The sequence below is a fragment of the Equus quagga genome, chromosome 3 (assembly GCF_021613505.1).
Source record: "Equus quagga isolate Etosha38 chromosome 3, UCLA_HA_Equagga_1.0, whole genome shotgun sequence".
NCBI classification, from domain to species: Eukaryota; Metazoa; Chordata; class Mammalia; order Perissodactyla; family Equidae; genus Equus; species Equus quagga.
The window spans coordinates 123,038,172-123,061,429 of NC_060269.1; the positions used below are offsets into that span (position 1 = coordinate 123,038,172).

General features: G+C 42.3%; 1 protein-coding gene across 8 annotated transcripts in view; it reads left to right on the top strand.

The window, feature by feature from the left end:
- The window catches only part of LOC124237311 (RNA-binding protein 47-like), a 147,568-nt gene that overhangs the window by 61,578 nt on the left and 62,732 nt on the right, over positions 1-23,258 (top strand). For 5 of the 8 annotated variants that reach the window (XM_046656808.1, XM_046656807.1, XM_046656809.1 and 2 more), the window contains one exon: positions 1,299-1,384. The gene's annotated coding sequence lies outside the window, so the exon portion shown is untranslated. Of the gene's footprint in view, positions 1-8; positions 89-800; positions 825-1,298; positions 1,385-17,432; positions 17,521-23,258 lie in introns of those variants that run through there. The other 3 variants (XM_046656810.1, XM_046656811.1, XM_046656812.1) reach the window with 3 other exon arrangements.

The window sequence follows — 23,258 nt, forward strand, 5'->3', positions numbered from 1 at the left end:
ATTGAGTTGGGAAGAACTTTGGAACAAATGGTTACTGAGCTGGACTGCAGGAGTTGGCAGAGCTCAGTATGTATTTTGGTTCCTAGAGGTAGGTTGTGGACTCGTGGTCTTTCTTGGGGGGTGGGGGGGGCGGGAGTGAGACTCTTGTGGGTTTTATTCATTCTTGGTGGAGTAGTAGCATAATAAAATCTACTGTACAGTGCCCAGCCAATCAAATGTATTTACTTAAAGATGAAGCTGAGGGGCCGGCCTGGTGGCACAGTGGTTAAGTTCGCACGTTCCACTTTGCCGGCCCGGGGTTCACTGGTTTGGATCCCAGCTGTGGACATGACACCACTTGGCGAGCCATGCTGTGGTAGGCGTCCCGCATATAAAGTAGAGGAAGATAGGCACGGATGTTAGCTCAGGGCCAGTCTTCCTCAGCAAAAAGAGGATGATTGGCAGCAGCTGTTAGCTCAGGGCTTCCTCAAAAAAAAAAAAGGGCAGAAGAAGTGAATAGATTAAAAAAAAAAAATAAGTAAAAAATAGAAAGATGAAGCTGAATGGTTACAGAATATTATATTTATATATGGGCAGAAAAGCCAGATGTAAAGGGCTTCCAAAGGTAAAGGGAACATTTAAAACACTAACAGCTGGCAATGCTTTCAACAATTTTGAGTGTTTGGTGATTTACTCTAAAAGACCACAATTTATTTTGCCTCTGCAGAGAGAAATTTAAGTGAATATAATGATCACAGCTGCCCTTTGTTGAGTGTTTTCTCTCATATGGGGCCCCAAGGACTTCATATCTGTCATCTTATGTATTGTCACAGTGTCCTTAACAGGTGGGTAACATTAGGCCCATACTAGCCGAGAAAAAGGTTCAGAGAGGTTGAGTAAAATGCCTAAGATCACCCAGCTAGCAAGCAGTAGAGCTGAGTTTTGAGCACCTGAGCAAACCTGTGGACTTCCCCTCCCTGTTACACCTCTTCTTTGTATATTTCCTCCTTCCCTCCTTGTCAAACTAAGGTTTTTCTCCTTTGAATATCTTTTAGCTAAGAGGAACCTGAATTGCCTTGCAGAATTGGCAAAAGGATGTGACCGATTTTCTCCAAGTATTTGAGCCAGTGCAAATTTCCTTTACTGCCCGGTTATGTAGCTTTCCTTGTAATCCACGTGCACACAAAGGTGTGTGATAATAATAAAACACCGCATTTCTTCCTCTTACCCCTGCCCCTACATTCCACTTAGCAATCACTGATTGCACACTCCTCATTAGCTGTCTCTAGGTCAGTAACGTTATCTTTTCCATTTCACAGTTCGGGCAACAGAGGCATTAGAAGGACACCCTGCATCAGGTCACCCAGCAGAGATCAGCCATTCCTGGGCTCACTGAGGAGGTTTGGTAAGTCAAGCTGGTGCCATCTTCACTGTGGCTCAAAGGAACACAGTTCAGGGGGTGGAAAAAAGTAGGTGAGCATTCCATAGTGATGTGCAAACGCTAATCCTCTCTCTTTTTATTTTATTTTTTTGATCAACACATTGTTTTTGCTTCTGGATGTTTGCTTCATTTATTAGGGCAGAGTGCCCTGTACGTTTGTAAGTACCAGTGTCCCCACAGCACTCCCACAGTCAAAAAGAATGACAGAAATTATATTTGAATGACTTTGCTTGAACCCTTTTAATACTGAGTTTTTCCTATAGTGTTTACTGCATTTTGTCAACTCTAGAATGCATTTCTTTCCACACAATTTAACATCTCTGACATTGGGATACATCTCATGGAGACTTAGGTAACAGCATTCCTCTGATAATCCCCAAATGACCTGATATACTCCTGATAAAAAGCTAATCAATAAGAACTCCGTACTTACCAAAGAAAGAATTTAGCATTCTAAGGATGAAAGAAAAACTAATTTTTTGGTGACTTCGTATGATGGCTTTGAGACTAGTAGTGCTGGGACCTCGTAAGCACTGGTGCTGACATTCACAACAGCCCGTGTGAGGTCGTGGAGCAGCTTCCTAGGCAACAGATCCCAGAATCAGACACTCTTGTCCCATGCCAGGTTCCCCTCCCGCAATCAGCATCATAGGATTTGCAAGTCAAATACTCTATGTCTTCACTGCTGTGTCCCCAGAATGATTTGTCAACATCCCTTTATCTGTAAATGGTCCAAGTCCACATTCATGTTAAATGCATGGGAAAATAGCATCTCTATAGAGTTAATGCCACAGAACGGGCAGGATCCCCCAAGCCACCTGGGCCTGATTTGTATAGGCTTTAAGATTTGCAGAACCTCCAGATTATAAGGCCCCATGGGTTATAGTACAGTAATTCTGAAATCAGTAGAGATGCAGGTAAATCAGTCAACAGACATTTTCTGAGCACCTACTGTGTGCCAGGCTCTGTGCTAGGTACTGGGTAATTTGAGATTAAGACAGAAAGGATTGGATGTCTGCTGCCAGGAGCCTGCTCTAGATGTCTGGCAGACATTAAATAATAAAAGAGTAATGAGGGCACCGAAGAAGGATTATAAAAAGTTTAAGGGAGTTTGAAACCAGAGGACCTAACCTAAACGTTAGTGGGAGGGGCGACCATCAGGGAAGGTTTCTTGGAATTTAAGTGGTGTTTTAACTGAGACCCGAAGGAGAAGGAATGGTTTCCTGGGCAGAGGGAGATGGTGGGCAGGTGGGAGTGACTGTACCAAATGAGGAACAGCCTTTGTGAGGGTCGCAATGTGGGCGAGTGTGTCCGGTTCAAGGAATAAGCACAAAGCTAGTGGGGAATGAGGTCAAGGGAGTGTGGCTTCAGAGGAGCAGATGTCTGTTGTGAAATAAGGACTTAGTCAAACTTCTGGAAGAATCCTAGAAAAGAAGAATTAGAAAAGAATAAGAATAAGAAAATTCTTATTCTTAGAATAAAAAATTCTATTCTTAGAAAAGAATAAGATTCTAAGGAAAGAATCTGGAAAACCCCTTAGAGATTGATTTCAAACTGATGATCAGATTTTTGTTTTTGTCGTTCAGACATCAATCCTTCTGTCTCTATCGGCATTGTTTCCTAGAGCTGGATCCCAAGTCCCGTTTTCCTGCCAGTCCTTTGAATTCTCCCCAAATGTGTTCTTCATTTCCCTCACCTACCTCCCAAAGGAAGGCAATCAACTTCTAGTGAGAGATTGTTTTCATCAACAAATGTGTCCGCTTTTCTTTTTCTCTGCTTCCTTGATGGCACCAGGGAACGGTGATCATTGGCATAGTATATGATTCCCTCATCCAAAGGCCAGATTAAAAAAAAAAAAGGATGATTTAAATAGAACAGACAGAGGCCGGCTTCTTCTTCTTCTTTTTTTTTTTTTGAGGAAGATTAGCCCTGAGCTAACCACTGCCAACCCTCCTCTTTTTGCTGAGGAAGACTGGCCCTGAGCTAACATCCATGCCCATCTTCCTCTGCTTTACACCTGGGACATCTACCACAGCATGGCTTGCCACGCAGTGCCATGTCTGCACCCGGGATCCGAACCAGTGAACCCCGGACCGCCAAATCAGAACCTGCGAACTTAACCGCTGTGCCACCGGGCCGGCCCCATGGCCAGCTTCTTGACTCTGCTTCTGCTTTCGGACCCTTATGAGACTCAGGTTTCATATCTTGGTGCTCTCTGCTGACCTTTTCTATCAAGAGTACTGCTGAGCTGAGGCACTTTGACCAGTAACTAAATCAACAGATTCAGAAATTTACACATACATGTGTACACATCCGTGTACACATATACATGGAACCCCAATTCCATTGAATTGGCCATCGCAAGCTCGCTTGTTTCCTAGTCGTGAGTGAATTTTATGTGGTCATTTTTTGAGAGGTCTGTAGAGTGTAGGGGCTGACCAGAGGTGGCTAGATCTTTTTAACAGTCCTATAATCTTTTTTTGGAGATTCTTGTCTCAGTCTGAGATAAGATGGGTCTGTTTTCTCCATACAGAAGGGAAGAGAATCACTGGTCATGATTGATGTATAGAAATTTCAACTTTTTACATGAAGTTTTGGTGACCTCTTTGGTCAGTCCTCTTAAAAAGTTAACATCTAGATTATTACCTGATTTTTCTTAAGCCACAGGAAGTCTGTGCTCCTCCCTCAAGACATGGGCATCAGAAGTCAGATGGTGGGGATCCCTAGGAAAGGGCAAGGGAAAAAAATCAAGGATTTTCTAATGGAAACTTTAAAGAAAATAGTAAAACATGTTGAGCGCTGACCCTCTGCTACTCGTCATAGCCCAGATTTCCATCCCAAGTAAGTTAATAAATTAAAAAGTGGATATTGTCTGACCTAAGAGTTGAAAGTGGAAGTTGCTTTTGAAAAGAAGGAAAAGGTGGGCTGCTTAATATGTTGTTTCCTGTGGTAAAATGGCCCTTCGTGTTTCTGAATGGTAGGTCTCATATAGATCTCTTAAAAACAATTTTCCTCAAATCCCTAAAAAGAACCAGAAGGTATACCTTTTGGAAAATGACCTTCATATCATTTTTTTTTTTCAAGAAGACAGACTGTAATGCAAATAGGACTTAAGGTAAGCTCCTTACTGTTGCACAACTCATGTGGTCCATATGGTGGAAACTTGCAGAAGAATAAATACACACAAAGGTCAAGCAAGTGAGCGGAGACAGATTCTCTTTTGTTTAGTCAGCTAATTGGCACCTGTCACAAAATGACCCCAGGCTGCTCCAGGCAATCCCCAACGCAGGTTCTAAAGGTGACTTTTCTGCCTCTTCACCTGAAAATAGTAGAGATTTTTCCTATCCCTTATCATATCTTACTTTTTTACTTTGTAACACACAACTTATTACTACACAGAAGGGGAAAAAGAGGCCCGTAATTTAACTTGATTCAAATGAATAAACCTACAAAAGACTCTCGTGTGAAAGACACTGGGGCAGGTGCATGAGGGATACAAAGACGACTCAGACATGATCCTTGCCCCAGAAGGGTTTAAGAATGAAAGTTTAAGCATTTAATTATAAGAAATATTGACAATAAAACAAGAGTGAATTAGAACAGCAACATCAGAACTCAGATATTTAATGGTATTTCCGAACATGCAGTCGAAGTTAACAGATCTGTTTTCTCATCTATCTCCAGATTTACCAGAGTAAACTCATCACCCTCTTGTCTGGACCTCTCACTTTCCTTTGCTTTTGTCTGGTCTCTGATCCAGTTCAACAAAAGTGCTAATTCAGGCGTGGGGCTTGCTGGTGTTGAGAATTAATGCAAAAGTGACCCCGAAGTCCTCTGCAGTGTATGACCACCTGTGTGTGATTACCATCACTCTGTGACTCAACCAGCATCATGATGGCGGACATGCAGATGTTTGCCTACAAAAGGAAGACTGTCTTCCTAAAAGAAAGAGATTTGTTCCCACCTTAGACAAGGAAAGAGAAAGCTGTGGGGATCAACAAAATGTGTGTCTTTTGGCAGAATAACAGGTGGATGATGGCATTACGCTTTGCAGGAGGGCATTTGGTGCTGTGGAAAGTGAGGAGAATACTCCAGGGCTATGAGGCTGAAATCTGAGGCTAATGTCAGCATTGAGCCTTTAGGCAGATTATGTGGGCAGTGCTCAAATGTCAGCCCTGAAATTTCCAAGAACAAGGTCTTCAAACCAGCCATTAGACAGGCATCAATGTTTACTGTGTTGGGGCCTCATCAGGGGGTGTGCATCGGTTCAAACACGTTGCCCCCGGGTGTCAGCAGTGGCTGCAGACGGAAATAGAGTGTCTGACATTCACTTTGGCCATACTCAGGGGTGTCTGTGCTGTCAGGAAATAACAGTAACAGAACAACCATAGCTTTCGTCAAGAATGACAGAAATTCTGTGTCTGCAAAGTAAGTGAGGTCCTTTTGAAATGAAGACCGAGGTCCACAAAATACAAGGGACATCTTGGCCCATTCGCAGCAACGTGGATGGACCTCGAGGGCATTATGTTAAGCGAAATAAGCCAGTCAGAGAAAGACGAACTCTATATGACTCCACTCATAGGTGGAAGTTAATATATTGACAAGGAGATCTGATCGGTGGTTACCAGGGAAAAGGGGGGTGGGGGAAGGGCACAAAGGGGGAAGTGGTGTACCCACAACATGACTAACAATAATGTACAACTGAAATCTTACAAGGTTGTAATCTATCATAACATTAATAAAAAAAAAATACAAGGGACATCTTAAGCAAAGACTGAAGTGGCTATTGAGGAGTCAGACTAGGGTGAAAGGGGACTGACCCCAGACCAGGCCTTTACATCTAGGCATGTCAGTACCTACTGATTTTATTTTCGTTTGCATTTGTGCAATCAATCACCAAGAGATTCTTAGAATTATAAAATATTGGAGTTAAAAGGAACCCTAGAGGTGATGATGAAAATAAATGATAAATAATGATAACGAGGGGCCAGCCCTGTGGCTGAGTGGCTAAGTTTGCGTGCTTCGATGTGGCCGCCCAAGATTTCGCTGGTTCGGATCCTGGGCGCGGACGTGGCACCGCTCAACAGGCCATGCTGAGATGGTGTCCCACATACCACAACTAGAAGGATCTACAACTAGAATATACAACTGTTTACTGGGGGGTTTTGGGGAGAAGAAGAACAAAAAAAGAGAAGAAGATTGGCAACAGATGTTAACTCAGGCACCAATCTAAAAATAAATACATACATAAATAAATAATGCTAATGATAATGAAGATAACGATAACGTTTATTGAGTGCTTACTATGTGCCAGGCACAAAAGAAGTCTTTTACTTACATTATCTCTTTTGCTTGTATGGCCTCATTTAATTCTACAATAATCCCATAAAGAAGGTGTTAGGATTGCTATTTGGCAAATAAGGAAAGTGAGGTCTAAAAGAGAATAAGTGACTTGCCCAAGGTCACACAGTTAGTGCTTGGCAGAGCTGGACACGCAGGCAGTCTGAGCCTAGAGTCTGCACTATTTTTTAAAGGTTTTATTTTTCCTTTTTCTCCCCAAAGCCCCCCGGTACATAGTTGTATATTTTTAGTTGTGGGTCCTTCTAGTTGTGGCATGTGGGACGCCACCTCAGCATGGCTTGACAAGCAGTGCCATGGGTGGCTAAGAGCACAGTCTGTCAGATCTGGAGCCCGCACGGCTCCTGTGCCCCTTGACCTGTTCTTGCTCTGAGATATCTGCTTTTGCTTCACGTTTCAATCATTTTGAGATCTTTAAAAAAATACCAGCGCATACGGAGCTGGCCTGGTGGTGTAATGATTAAGTTCGCGTGGTCTGCTTGGGTTCACGTGTTCGGGTCCTGGGTGCGGAACTACACACCACTCTTTGGGCCATGCTGTGGCGTCATCCCATATACAAAATAGAGGAAGATTGGCACAGATGTTAGCTGAGAGACAGCCTTCCTCAACAACAACAAAAAATACCAATGCACAAGCCCCACTCATTGGGACTCTGATTCAATTGGTCTGACGAGGGGCCCAACCATCAAGATTTTTTGAAAACTTCATAACTGAGTCCCCTGTATGTCCTGTGTGGACAACCATGGCATGGACTTTGCTGGTTAACCTGGTGAATGGCTGTGTATTACTTTTTCCGGAGAGCAAATTTGTGTGTCATAGCAGCTGTTTTTGTTTCTGCTTTTCCTATGGTTTGTGAAGATGGATTGGGCCTTAAAAACCTTTGGCTCCTAGGAGGACCCTGTCACTGCTTGGGGGAGCTCTATCTGAGAAAGGATCCCCTGTTTACACTGCTCCATTATGTGTCCTGTGAACCACATCTCTACCTCCTTCCTCCAGCACTGCTCAGAATAGACAGTTTAATAACTTTACACCTAAAATCTTACAAATTGCAACGGGCTATATGCTGCTGGGACAGCTTAAAGATCAAGGGCACATTTTTGTCTGTGACAACCACTGCCATCTTTATTTGATGTTCACTAAAAATACACACAGACGTACATATACACATATTTTACCTCCATTTTAGGTTGGGGAGGTCTCAAAAATTTCATCAGACCCTTATTTAGACACCAGTAAGAAGAGGTTAAGAGTTTGATCTAGACTCCTACCTTGATTCTAAAATGGGGAAACCAAGTCTGGGGGGTTGAGAGAGAAGAGACCCATCAAAATAGCCAGGCTGAGAACTCAAGTCCCCTGATGTGAATGGTGTTTTCTCTTCACTCTGCTGCCTCTCTTAAAATTTTATTCTGTAGCCTTTCCTCTTCATTCACACTAACACCTTCCTAGTTCTAGTCCTAACTTTATTCCTGAATTATTGCAATAGCCATGGAAGGGAAAAAAAAAAAACCTGGAAGAAACTATAGCAAAATGCCAACGGTAGTTGAGTTTTGAATGGTGGACGTCTAGTTTTTATATCTGCTTTTCTGTGACTTATATATTTTCCTTAATAAACAAATATTACTTCCTAAAGGAAAAGCACAAACCTGTAGTGGAATAGCCTTCTCAGTGGTCTCTGAATGTGTGTGTCCATTATGCAGTCCATTCTGTGGCCCGCTATCAGATTTGCCTCCCTAAAAGGTGTTTTTCTTCAGTCGTTATCCTGCTTAAACCTTCAGGGCTCCTATTGCTCTTGAGAAAAGTCCAAACTCCTGGAATCCAAAGGTCTCCTTAATCTAGACCCACCCTCTGCCTGACCCTTATCTTCACCACACCCAACACAACCCTCCCTTCTTGCCCAGCCAGCATCCTCCCTGTCCTGGAACCAAGAGAACTCTATCCAGTTCCTTTGCTCATGCCGTTCTCTTTGTGGAGAGCCCTGCACACTTTGTTCTTTCCTGTTTACCTGTCCAGATGTTGTCTTTCTAGGTTCAGTTCAAATACTTCCTCCTCCAGCTCACTTTTGTCACTTTTTATCTGTGTCTGGGATGGCAGATAGGTTTTTTGTTATATTCCAGGTCTAGGCAATTGAAAATACGTTGCCTGGAGAATCCTGAGAGCCTGCCCACCGATGCTCAGAGCGAAAGAGTTCTGTGATCAGTAGTGGTTGCTGCCATAGGCACGAGGGAGAAGTAACAGAATGTGTGTTATTATTTTCGGTCTAGATGTACTGACTATTCTTCTACACCTGTAATGTCCAATATGGTAGCCACTAGTGACACGTGGCTGTTTAAATTTAGATTAATTGAAATTAAATACAATTAAAATTTCACTTCCTTAGTCGCCCTACCTACATTTCAAGTGCTCAATAGCCACATGTGGCTCCTGGCTACCATATTGAACAGCAAAGATAGAGAACCTTTCTATCATTACAGAAATTTTTATTAGCCCGGTTTTAGCCAAATAGTTACATGACAATGGAAGAGAGAATACCTTGGTTTCATGTGTGCGCACCTTGTTTTCTCAGTGAGACCAAAAGCTTTTTATGGGGAGGAATCCTCTCTTATAATTACTTTGTAGCCCTGGAGCACCGAGCCAGTACTGGGCATGTTGGAAATACTGTGTAAGTATTTGTTGAATTGAATTTTTAGTACCAGTTCAGCAATATATGATAAAGTAGAGTAGTAGAAAGAGAACACTGATTTGGAAACCAGGAAGCCAAGTTTCTGGCCCCAGCTCTTCTGCCAATTAGTGTGTAACTTGGAATATATCATTTACCTGAAGTAGGTCATAGTTTCCTCGAGTGTAAACAGTAATAAACTAAGCTTTGGCAGAGCATTTTTCCAGTTTTGGAATTTTGTGATACATAAGGAGTGTTCGCTTTTAAACAAAAGTGCACACACACACTCAGAGTGAAAACTAGCAGATTAAAAAATATCCTCGCTTATTTTAAATCCCATTTATCGAATTTTCCAAATATATCAGACTGTCATTGGAGGGTTTAATTCCCTGCCAGCTCGACAGCTAAATTCTTGGAAGAGGATCGTAGCAAAGGTGAGATGACTCCATAAGTAGAGAATGTCAGACTCAGGCGCGTCCGATGGAGAATTCGGGAGCCTTTGTCAGCAAGAAGGCGATGCAACATCTCCCTGCCATTTGACACTATATTCAACCAAACTGTATGCAGACGTCACCAGCTGATGCTGCCCACCCTCTGTCGAGGCTCTAAGTGACGGGTCAGCAAACTACGGCCCCCTCCGTTGTCTGTTTTTATGTTTTGTATGTAGTTAAAGATGGTGTTTACATTTTTAAGAGTTCCCAAAAGAAAAGTATGTAACAGAAACCGTATGGCCTGCAAAGCCTAAAATATTTACTATCTGGCTCTACACTAATGACTAGTGACCTTTGTGTACAGATTCAACCACTTTTCAAGGCAGATCGCTTTCTGAAATGTCATGAGGGCCTGTGGCTCAGGGATAAAACTCCATGTTCTCTGTGCTTTAAAGAACCCCGAAGACAGGGCAGAGAGGCCGGGCTGCTAGGGTGCAGGCTGGGCCACGTGGCTCCATCTCCTTTGTATCTGAAGCAGGCAGGGCCCTTGACATGGTGTTCTGAAGGTGGAAAGCAAGTCCTTGGATCCAGAGTCTGTGTGTTCATTCTGGCCTGACTTTGGAAATTTGATGAGTCACAGTTTCTGGCTGTGTCCTCCTTGACATTTAGCATTCACCAGAAGAAATTCTGAAGGCTCCTTGAAGGGGAAAGCTGCAGAATCCTTGGGCGCTCAAGCTTATCTAAGGAGGGAGCCCAGGCTTACATCTCAGTTTGTTCTTCTTTTTCTTTTTCCTCTTGCAGACACTCGTTTCAGCACTTGAGGGGTCAGTCTAGCCTGAGTGTGCAGATAAAGGGGCTGAAGTGGAGAGGCCGACCCAGCCATCAGGGTTAGGGCAGGGCTGGGCCAGTGTCTGAACTGAGACAGCAGGCCTGCCAGTTGAGGCTGTCGAAAAAATGACTCTTTACTTTTCCTTCGGATGCCCTGTGGCCAGGTGTGGGGGCCTTGGGTTCCCCCAAACCCTCTTTCTGCCTAGGTGTGTATCTAGACTTCCACCAGGTCTTGGTTTCTGAAGTGCACCTCTTCTTAATTCTAACACTCCAGTTTTGGCATCTTTTCTTTTCTGATCTATCCTTTTTTCTCTTCCCCTTGTCCCATTCTCTCCTAGGCTAATTTTCAAAGTTCTGTCACCCTCGGCTTCTGTATACACAACTGTGCCTCGCATTTAACAAAATCCAAATTTACAAAGCAAAAAAGATTTGAAAAGTATATCTTCCCTTTGTTAAAGAAATTTTTCCTGTGAAAGACTAGTATCTCCCTCTCTCCCTTAGGTGTTTATCACTTTCCACATTACATTATAACCATTGGTAATTGGGGGAGGGCCCCTAGTTGACTGCAAGCAAATTCATTTTTGTATTTGCAGATCATGTGGCCCAGTGAATGTATACCCTTGCCCCCACGCTGGATCATAAAAATAAGTTTACTTTCCCTTGTTTGTTTACTGTTGAGCTTGAGCTCATTAAATATATCCAGTGGCCTGGGTCATGATCATACCAAAAATAGGGCCTTGGCTCACTTACAACAATGGTTGCATTTGCTTCAGTTGGTACAGATTCCTTTGGAGAAATTCCCAACTTGTTCTTAAGGATGATTCTAGCCCAGCACCAGGTCCCAGCAGCTTCTGGTTAATAGTAAAATCACTGCCTGTACACCACTGCTCCGTTCCAGAATTCCCAGCCCTGAACAATATTGTTGTCATGACCAGGGAACCATCCATTAGGAAAGTCTATTCCAAGTCAAAATGCTGATGGCTAGTTCTGGATAGAATTCCCAGCTATGAGACGGAGAGAGAGAGAAGAGAAGTAACAGAAATTGATTACTAAAATTTGAGATGCAAATAAGCAGAAAGCCCCATCATCTTTGGGATTCTCCATTATTCAGAGTTCAGTGTAAGCCTAACAGTTACAAGCTGAGATTTTGGTGCATGAGTGGGTGGGTTCCAGTCTTGCCTTTCACCAATGATTAGCTTTACTTGACTTCTTTGGCTTTCTGGTCTCTCATTTGTAAAACAGGGATCATAATAGTGCTTGTCACATAGGATTTTGGAGATGATTGAAGAGGTAATAATATATGTCAAGAATTTAGCACTGGGTCTGGTACACAATGGGTGCTTAATCATTGTTAGTATTAGTGTTTCAGCACATGTGTGAGGGGCATCGTCTAGTGCAGTGTTTCTCAAACTTTTTGGGCTCAGTACATCTTAACAGGCAAATAAAATAAAGAATGGTCAATTAGATATAAACTTCAGATAAGCAATAAGTAATTTTTTTAGTATAAGTATGTCCCAAATACTGCATGGATACTTATACTAAAATATTATTCGTTATTTATCTGAAATTCAAATTTAACTGGGCACCCTGCATTTTTATTTGCTAAATCTAGCAACTCTGTCTTTACATTCTTAAAAATTATTGAGGAAGCCAAAGTGCTCTTGTTTGTGTGGGTTGTATCTGTTGTTATTTACCACATTAGAAATTCAAACTGAGAAATTAAAAATACTTGTTTATTAATTACTTGAAAATAACAATAGTAAACTCTTATGGTAACATAAGTAACATTTTTTAAAAAATATACTTGCAAAACAAAGTAGATGGTAAAGAGTACATTGTTTATATTTTTACAGATCTCTTTTTCTTCCCAAATCTCTTTAATTACTGGCTTGATAGATGTCAGCTTATATTTGCTTCTGCCTTCAACCTGTTGAGATATGTTATTTTCATCAAAGTATATAAAGAAAATACAACCTCACAAAGATATGTAGTTGGAAAAGGAAGTATTCTAGTAGCCTTTTCAGATAATCGTGAACATTCTTCTTTGATATTGAACCCAGACTCCACAGGAGATAGTTTTCTAGAGACTAGTTGCAGAATCTGAAACCTTATCAAAGAACTTTTCATGCTCTCACATTAAAATCCACCAGATTATCTTGTACTTTGAATGGATCTTTTGCCTATGCATGGTTCTGTAACGTCATGAATTGGTCATGTGGAAAATATTGGTTTACTGAGTTGTGACCATCTTCCAAATGTTGACACATTTCATTATACAATATGAAAAGAAAATCACATTAGTTGTCAATATCACAACTAGTCTCATCAGAAAAGCCTTTAATTATTGGCAAGCTGTCAAGCTCAGGGTGGTAAATGTGGGTTCTCCAAAATTTTAACCTTTGCTTGAATGCTCAAATTTTATCATTGGAAATGAATACTATCAGTTGTGTTCTTTGAAGGGACAGGCACACTTTGTTCATTTTCCAGAAAATGTCTGCCACATACCCAAGTCTGAAGAACCAGAGTTTATCTGTCAGTCGTTTGTTCAAGTACAAACGGTGTTCTATGACAAAAGCAGCTTTGGTTCACTCTGTAACTCAATCCATGAGTGGTTTTCCTTGAGACTGTCATCATGATTGTGTATGAGGCGAAAGTGCTTTATGCATACTTCCCATTTCATCACATAGAATATTAAAAAGATAGATACTTAAGAGTCCGGATATAATAAAATCAATATTTTCCTGCTTCATCAAGTACATTCTTAAGGAAAGCTGGATCTTTAAAAAACAAAACAAAACAAAACAAAACAACTTGGAGTGCCTGGTGGGAAAGACGGCTATGATTACTAGAACACTTTGGTGCCATTGTCTTATTTTGGGCTGAGACGCCAGCAGTTTTACCCACCATTACCTTTTCATCATTAGTGCAAATGTCCACACAGTGAAAAAGACAAAAATATTAGTAGTATTATGAAAATAGTTTTGACCTTGCAGACCTCTAAAAGAGTCTTAGGATCTCCCCGGGGATCCGGGGACCTTGCTTTGAGAACTGTGGGTGTAGAGGATGATGTCCCAGTGAAAGGCAGGGCTGGACAGTATAGATCCATCAGGTGTTCCCCTCCCCTGCTGCCTCCTCTCCTTCCTTGGGCCCTTTGGGAAAACATCAAGGGCTGTTGGGACCTTCCTTAGGGTCTGGGTTTGGGCTGAGTGATGAGCAGTTTCCGAGGCCACACTCGAGATGCTCTCGGAAGCGCTCTTCAGAGAACTGAGGGGCTGGAGTGATTCAGGGAAGTTCTGAGACCGTTGGCAGATTCTGAGAGACTTAGCAGCTCCGAATAAAATCTTCACTTTCTGCTGCTTCCTCTTCTCCTATCCTCTAGTGTCTGAGGGAGCTCAGAACCACTTTTAGAATCTGGAACCATCCTGCAGACCCACTATGTGCTGAACTCAAAGATACCTGTGCTAGAAGTCGGGCCCTAGAACTGACAGACGCTCTGGAACAGGCCCCGGGCAATACAGTGACATTCACCGGATATTAATTATTCTGCCCTATGAGAACTCTGTGGTTAAAAATTCCAGGGTATCCCTGCATGCTGGCACCCCCAAAACAAAAAAGCGAAAACTCAGAATTTTATGGCTGGAAGTGGGAAAATGCTATTATGAAATATTGATATTGTATAGAAGGCACAGTTCTTTCTCAGGGGGACAGAATTTAGTCTCTGAGCTGCGTGAGATAGAATATTTGAATACGGTAGCACATGTGGTCTATATTACACAGCCTACAGTGTTGAAAGTCAGATATCAAATCTGTGGCCACAGAAGAAATGAACATAGAGGCGTACCTGAAGTGGGGAATCCATACTGTCTATTTGGTTGGGTTTTGTGGTCAAATGAAGGCCCCATAATAGTGTGTGTCAATAGATTTCAAAGTGAACAGGACAGTTTGTCTTTGGGGTAAGAAGAGATGGAGGGAAGTGGGTGGGGAGTCCAAGGAAACCAGTCAAACAGAACAGGTTCTGCGCAAAGAACAGTGAAAACATACACAGGTGGCTGTTGATCTGGCAAATGAGATGTTGTATACCACGTACCTGGTCATTGCAGACATTTGATAAATGATGCTCGTTTCATGGCATGATTTGATGCTTAGCTTATTTGCTATCTCGTCTTTATAACTCACTTTTCTCATCCTCTTTCAAATATAGAAAAATGAAAAAGCAAAGCAACTATATCAAAACCGTAAACTCCCGGGCCTCCGCTGACACCTGGAATCCACTCCATTGAGGCACTGCTTTGGGTTCAGATAGTGTGTCTTCACATTTTTTTCCCTCAAGATTCACATATGTTCCTTAATAATAAGCACTGAACTCCTCACTGACGGCCGCAGAGGTGGATCCTCTGGTGGTCTAGAGGCAGCTGATGTACACACAAATATGCTGGCCCAGGGGGTCCCAGGGTACACGATCAAAAGAGGTGCTACTAAGGAAAGACTCCTATCAAGTGAGTCATTATTCCCTGGTCATGCAGGCTTGTCGCTTTGGAGACTTGCTCCTGTTGGGTTTGCCCACAGAAGGGCACGCAGGGACAGCAGTAGCCTGGAGCTGGGTTATAGGGGTCAAGTGAGATAAACCCGAAAATAGGGTAGGAGTTTGACTAGCCTGGAGGGAGGGGAAGGAGGGAGATGAGGCAAAGAGCCATCTAAGAGGAAAATATGTCACAAAGAGTAAGGAGAAGTGATTAGAGCGGGGGGCAGTTCAGGGCACTGAGAAGAGGTGTTGGAGGGCGGGGAGCCGGCCAGCGTTTGAGGGGCAACAGGGAAATCCTGGTCTGTCAGGAAAGCCGAGCTTCAGTCCCTGTGGCATCTGCAGTCGCCCTGCGACCTCCGGCCAGTTGTTGGATCTTTCTGGATATCAGGTCTCTCGTTGGTAGAATCTGGATGATAACATCTGTTTTACCTCCTTCAACGGCTTGTTTGATATATAAAGTATAAACATAAAATAGTAGGAAAAAATAGAATGATGAGAATAATTGCTCTCCACCACATTCCCATGTCTGTCTGTCTGTCTGTCTGTCTCTGTCTCCCTCTCTCTCGGAAGCAAGGCAGAAAAGGAAGGAGGGAAGGAAGGGAAAAAGAAGAGATAATGAGGAGAAAAAAGTGAGGCGAGGATGAGACGTTATAAAGCAGGTTGCTGCTTGTGTTAGAGGGCAAGATGAATTCACGATGAGGAGAAATGTGAAAGCAAAGAGGGACGGCAGCCTGGGCTGGAGGCTGGGGAGGGCCCCTCACCACGCCCCTGAGAGGCAGATAACCGGCCATGTAGGATACCCACCCAAAACAGATTAGTCAGTCAGACTAAAGAGAAGGGAAGTCAATTGCCCTTAGTCACAGCACTAACCCGAGGTACCTATAATATGAGGAAACTGAAAATAAGATGGGACCTATGTACATAAGGTGGGGGGGGGGGAAGACAAAAAAAAAATTGCAGTAACCCTTAAGATGTTTCAAAAATGTAAAGGACTATTCTGTGCCATTTTCTAGGCTCTCAAATTGGGAGAGCTGTCAGTTCTTTGGGATAGCTTTCCCGGTTTTAGACATTTTTATTTTACAGATGAGGAAGCAGGCTCAGAGAGGTCAAGTGATCTGTGCAAGGTCACACAGCTGGTGTATAGAAAAGCCATGATCTCAATTCTGTGTTCAGTTTTCTTTCTACCCCACTAGACATCCTAAAGGTATGAAATGCCGAATTCTGAGTATTCCTGGGGACTAGGGCAGGGGGTGGGGCGAGAGAGTGGTTTTTTTTTTAATTTGCCTAACCTGTCTATGTGTGTTATTCCAAAGCCAAAGTCAATTCGTTCTTCTCCTCTAGACGGCCTTGGTCTTCTTTTAGGAAGTAGGCTTGACGCTTGCTAAATAATGCTGCTTTCTCATTTCTCAGACTGTCCCACTCAGAGCACCGAGAGCGGCTGGTGCGTGCTGGCCACATGGGCTCCGGACTCTAGCAATCTCCATATGTAGTTTCCGTAAAACCAGGCAGATGATCCCAGGGCACCCTCTTTATCTTGTTAACCCTGGTGGTTCCAAGAGGCACCTGACATTCTGGGTATGCTAATAATTCGGTGCCAGCAAGTTTCTGTTATCCTCCAGTTGTAATTGTTAACTTGAATGGAATGCAAAACTTCTGGTTTGGAGCAGAGTTGGTTTTTTAACTGTCAATGACTTGAGGGCTATGGAAAACGGGCAGTACGTTTCGTTTATTGTGGAAGATGGTTTCTGAAAAGCTGTTTTGAGGTGCCTTTGCTCTGATAAATAGAAATGGACGGTAAATGTGTAGTTGGTCCTGTGTCTACAGACTCCCTGGTGAGCTCTACCCTTTGTTAACTCTTGCCTTTGACACTTTTTCGGTTTAGCAAGCCAAGACTTACTTGGCGATTAGAACAATGAGCTTATCGTAATGCTGCTTTAAGCGCGCGCACACACACACACACACACACACACACACCCACCCCAACTCTAACGCCTCTAGTGTCAAGGTTTAATTCTGTGAGCCCACCCAACTCCTTGCAAATTTGGGATTTTTTTTCCCCCTTAAGAGGAAGTGTGGAAATAGAGCCTGTGTGTTCATTTGCATTATTGTACATCACACGATATCCTTGCGACCATTATATTGTGTTCTCTCAATGGTGTTTGCTCTGAGGGTGGGACACAAGACTGTTTAGTGTCTCGTAAAACATTTACCAAAAGCACTGAGCCATGATTTGGAAGGGCATTCCGTGGCCAGAGTGTGGGAGGAGAGAGCCAGCAGGGGAAGGAGAGCTCCAGGTGTCTGGCAGGTACTTGTTTCATACTTCAGTATTTATAAATATTTTAAAATGTCAGATTACATACGATTTGGGTCCCCTTCTGCTGAAGGGACGGGAATGGTGCGGCGGGGGGGAGGGCGCAGAAGTAATTTCTTTGCAAACTGTACTTTTCGGTGGCTCGGCGTTCCCGGATAATTGTAATCTTCAGTTTCGATCAGACGTTGTTTTCGGTTTTGCTAGAGGGCCGTGCGTGCCATGGAGAGTGAGGCGATATCTCCCTGTGCTGGAGGTGTCCCAGTGCTCCACATCAGATGGTAGCATTTGCTTTCGCAAAGAATTCTTCGGAACCAGGTGCAGAGTTTCTAAGAGGCGACGTGTAACCTTGCGATTTGCACTTCGTGTGCCCCGTGACTCATTCCACTAAAAGCTTTTGCTAAATGGTGGCTCTGGTTTCACGATAATACTTTTAAACTTTCTTTATTTTCCTCCTTCTGTTAAATTTCGACAAGATAGCAAATTAAAGGTCAGCTTGATAGACTGCTTCTTATCCTCAAATCTGTGTTTTTAAAATGCAGCTGCTAGGAATGATTCTGTGTGCTGGGCGTAGAGAGTTCTGGAGAAACTAATGACTAAATAGTTTTTGGGAATAGTATTTATATTCTAGCTTGGTTTTTTTTTTTTTTTGGTGAAAATATGAGCATACGTGATAAAACTAGAGCCTTAATCAAATGTTTAGATTTGATCAATCGTAATAATGAAATCCTGACAGATACCTGCCACCGTGCTATTAGTGGCTAAAACCCAAACAGTAAATAGGAAAATCTAGAAAAACAATAGCTCCAGAAGATTTCTGTAATGGTCAGTTCTTGGGGAAAGGAGTGGCAGTATATTATATGCAATTTCACAAACATATGGAATCTTTGGCCTGTTTACTGTATCTTAAGAGCCTATTGATTATGAAAGACCATGATTGGGTACATTTTGGCCCAGGAACACTGGCAGTAAGAAGCCAAGTGTTGTTCTTCTGACAAGTTCCCAGTCATGGCACAATGGCTGGAAGAAATGATTGTTTCAGAGTTAGAGGAAGCTTGCTTCACAGGGAAAGACTTCGAGGTGGCTTTGTGTATTTAGGTAAATAAGACTAAATGTAACCACCGTGGAGGTCAAAAGACATCGAGTTCCCCGAGGGAAGCAGAGTTGTTATTTTTGTATGCATCTCAGAAAATTGAGTTTAGCAGCGAGTTATTTAACTACCCTGATCACTGAAAGTTTATGTAACTTGCGACAGGTGGATTAACTTTTTTCTTACTTCTCTTTGAAGATTTCGAAACAGAGGTAAGAGTACTTGCTGTCTACTTGTCTGTCCCATAGATGCACTTAGATTGCTTTAGAGTCTGTCAAACTTTTGACCTTCTGTGACAGCACATCAGTCCAGGACAGACCCTGAGCAATACGGAGCTCTGATTCATTCACTGTCTCTAAAGTAGACGGATGCAGTTGCACGCTTGAAATTTTATCAGAGGAACAGAGAGACTCCAGGAAAAAGGCTAAAAATAAACCATTTCCAGATACTTGTCATTCCTCATTTCCCTTTATTTCTTTTAGAAAATCCTTATTTAGTGCAGTTCCTTTGTTTAGCTTTTTCAAATTTCAAATCCCAAAGATCTATACAGAATTGTAAGAAACTAGGATCACCAAAGGCTACATTTTACATCTCTTGCTAGGAGTTCTTCCGGTTCCATGATAGTTTCTTGATGGATCAAGTCGTACATCAGATCAAGCCCTGAATAAATTGGTCTGGCATTTTAAACTTTGCTGTTACATGTGATATAATAATGCTTCCATATCACGGTGGCTTCATAACTCATCTAATTGAGTAAAGTCTCTCCACAAAGGAGGTTGTCATCTGTCGCTGCTGTCCTTTAGACTGCAACTTCTTGATTTGTAATATGTCGTGAAGGTGAACTCTCTGGGGATAATGATAGGCCTCAAATTAGGTGGCGATTTGCAACATGCCGCAATGCCCGAGAAGTCGGGCTGTTTTGGCTTGTTTGGACAGAACTGTAACGCAAAGGTGTGAGTGGGTGACACACACCTTTAGAGATGATTTTGAGTAACTGTGCCAGAAAAATCACATTCATGGGAGCTTGGGGTCAGAACTATGCAGGCCAGCTAGAGGAATCATCCTAAAGACTGGGGCTATTTTTGGCTGATTTTATTTTGGTAGGATGAAATAAAAACGGCATATGTATAGGTTAGCTGAGCAATGACTAAAAATCCTTCACTTGTCTAGCAACTCAAGGTTTTAAAGTAAGGCCAAAAACAGTCCTCATAGCAGCCAAAATTAATGCCATTAAGTCCATGAGGGCCTCATTCGGTGCCTATTGACTCTTGGTTTAGGCATCTTTCAGTAAAATTCCTGTTTTCTTGGTGCACAAGAAATCAGAACTCTTTCTTCTCTTTGTTGGCTGATGATCATTCATTCATGCATGCATTCATTCATTCAACGAATATTTATTAAGGTCTCATTCTGGGCTAGGCTCTCATCTCTCAGTTCTTAAATGTCACTTCTTCAAGGTGACCTCAGACCCCCTAAATTAGGTTCTATACTTCCTCCTTTAAGGTAGTCATCATATTTGTTTTGTTTTATACTTGCCTCCTCTGCCAAAGCGGAAGTTCCTTTAGGTCGTGGTTCATGAATGTCTTATTTACCATTGTATCTCCAGTGCTTTGCACATAGTAGGCATTCAAAGAATATGTACCAAATATGTGAATAAATGAATGAGAGAAAGCAAATGAGAAGGACCAGGATGGTTAGAGGCAGGCATGCAACAACGAAAAATAACAGGGAAGATAATAATAACAGATAACAGGAAAACGGCAACAACTCCTGTCATCCAGCGTAGAAGCAGTGGCCTCTGAAGTCATCCATCACTCCGTTGCAGCCCAGCTCGACCAGGCACGTTTCTAAGGATGACCTTGATTCACCGAGAAGAAGGATGTGCTCAATAGCGTCTGTTTAAAATGACAGCGAGGACTGCAAATCATTTCATAAAGATTTTTATCTAAGAGAGTAATAGTTTTCTTACTTAAGTGGCTGAATTCATATTTGGAAAATTTCACATATGCGTAATTTTTTATTCCTACAGTTATGAAGTTCCAGTGAATACATTTATCACTTGTGAAAATGTAAAAAGAGCCTGGAGGGAATACACGAGAGAAAAACTTCCATGTAATAAGATTAAGTCAAATAAGTGCCTTGAAAAAAGATTATTTAGCATTATTTATTGAAGTATAACATAAAGGCAGTAAAATACACAGGTCTTAAATATACAGCTTGATGAATTTTTACATATATATGAACCTGTGTAACCACCACTCAGATGGAGGTACAGAACATTGTCAGTGTCCCAGAGAACCCTTGTGCCTCTCCTCCCTTCCACCCCCCATCTCCCCCACCTCACCCATGCCTTGCTCCAGGTAAACATTATTCTGACTTCCATCACTGTAGATTAGCTTTGGCTGTTCTTTTTTTTTTTTTTTAAGATTTTATTTTTCCTTTTTCTCCCCAAAGCCCCCAGTACATAGTTGCATATTTTTAGTTGTGGGTCCTTCTAGTTGTGGCATGTGGGATGCTGCCTCAGCATGGCCTGATGAGCGGGGCCATGTCCACGCCCAGGATCCGAACTGGTGAAACCCTGGGCCGCTGAAGCAGAGTGCGCGAACTTAACCACTCCGCCACGGGGCTGTTCTTGAACTTCGTAAAAATGGAATCATCCAGTAGATGCTCTTTTCTATCTGGCTTCTTTCGCTCAACATTCTGTCTGTGATATTCATCCACATTGTTTCGTGTAGCTGTAGTTTATTCCTTTCTTGTTGCATAGTATCCCTTTTAAGAACAGACCACAGTTTAATACATTTGGGGGGAATTAAAAACATGACTATATGAGCTGGAAATCATTCCGTGTGTGCGCCTGCTCTTTAAAGCTAAGTGATCTCATAAAGGGTGGGATGGAAATGTTATCACCTGTAAAGGGCGGAAGGAGAGAAGTCTGTTTCTGGGAGTGTATTTGCTAAGTGCTCTGTAGGGGCTGTTTATTTAACTGAAACCATTGCCCTAGGAGGTGACTGCCACTGTTTTTGCACATGAGGAAATTGAGCCTGAGAAAAGTTTCGTGACTTCACGATTGGTCTGAACTAAACACACAAGTTACTTACAGCAGAGAGCACTCTGGTCTGGCAGAGACGACGCCACGTGGCTGTTGAGGCTGTGCGACCTCCTTAACGAAGACTCAGCTCTTATACGATAGTGCAGACTTGTCTATCTCCTGTTGGAAGGCTGGCCGTTGACCTGACTTTTCTTAGGTCATTTTTCTCTCTCTTTCCATTCAAAGTTTGTTTTGTTTTGAAAAGAAGGCTTTCATATATTTTTCATTCTTACCTTTGTTTATGAATTTTTTTTTGCTTATGAATAATTTTTATTTTGAGATGCACATGGTATATTCTAAAATGTGTATTTAGCAACTTTTGAGGTTTTTAATTTTTTAAATTTTATTTATTTATTTATTTTGGGGAGGAAGATTAGCCCTGAGCTAACATCTGCTGCCAATCCTCCTCTTTTTGCTGAGGAAGACTGGCCCTGAGCTAACATCCGTGCCCATCTTCCTCTACTTGATAGGTGCGGTGCCTACCACATCATGGCTTGATAAGCGATGCCATGTCTGCACCTAGGATCCGAACCGGCAAACCCTGGGCCGCCGAAGCGGAAGGTGCGAACTTAACCACTGCACCTCCGGGCTGGCTCCTTAATTTTCTTTTTTTTAAATCAGGTTTTAATATCTGTGCATAAAGAAATATTCAGTCACCATAAGAAAGGTGGGTGAATTTCAAGTCAAAATTGCCAAGAAATTTCCTGGGAGGCAAAGGTCATGTCTTCCAAAGCAGGGTTTGAAGTGCTTTAAATGGTAACTCACAGAAGGCCCTGCAGGCTGACCCAATGGATGTCAGAGTTTCTGACTCAACTGAACATCTTGGAAATGATCAAAGTTTCCGAATTTCCTTTTCCTCACTACCGTCCTCAATTTTCCATCCTACAAATCTATGCATTCACAAATATTCCATTCTTACTTCAAAAGTTACCAGAGACTTGCTCAGAATGTCCTTCACTTAGAGGAACAAAAGGGAGCATATGCTCTTTAGGTTTTTCCCTAGTTGGGGATGACAGAGGTGGTGTTTTTAACTTTGCATTAATATTATAAGGCATATCAGTGTGGTCAGGTCATCACTCCAGGCAGGCTACAGATAAGCTGGTTAGCCCACCCTGTGCCCAATGCAAGACAAGAAGATACCCTGTTAGTGTCTCAGTCAGACATTTTAAGTCACTTCTGGAAAGAGCAAGAGATGCCCAGATTCTCTCTTTCAAAGGCTGCATTATTTTCTCAGTTAGTAGAAAGCCCCTTTCATATGGGACCCTTGAAAGGAGCCATCGAAGATTTGATCTGATTCTTTTTAACTTTATGAACAACCACAGGAACAATATCTTGTATTTGTATACTTTTAAAAATACGTTCTCAAATAATTTTTAGGGTTAAATTTTTTTTTTTTAAATTCTGAGATGTAAAATATACCCATTTTGTATATGAGACAGCTGAAATGGAGAAACTAAGCTTGCACCTCTGGTTAGTGAAAGAACTGACATCTAGATTTTCTACCTCTGCCGAGCCCAGCTCTTCTCACTGGCCCACACTCCCAGCTCTTCTCACTGGCCC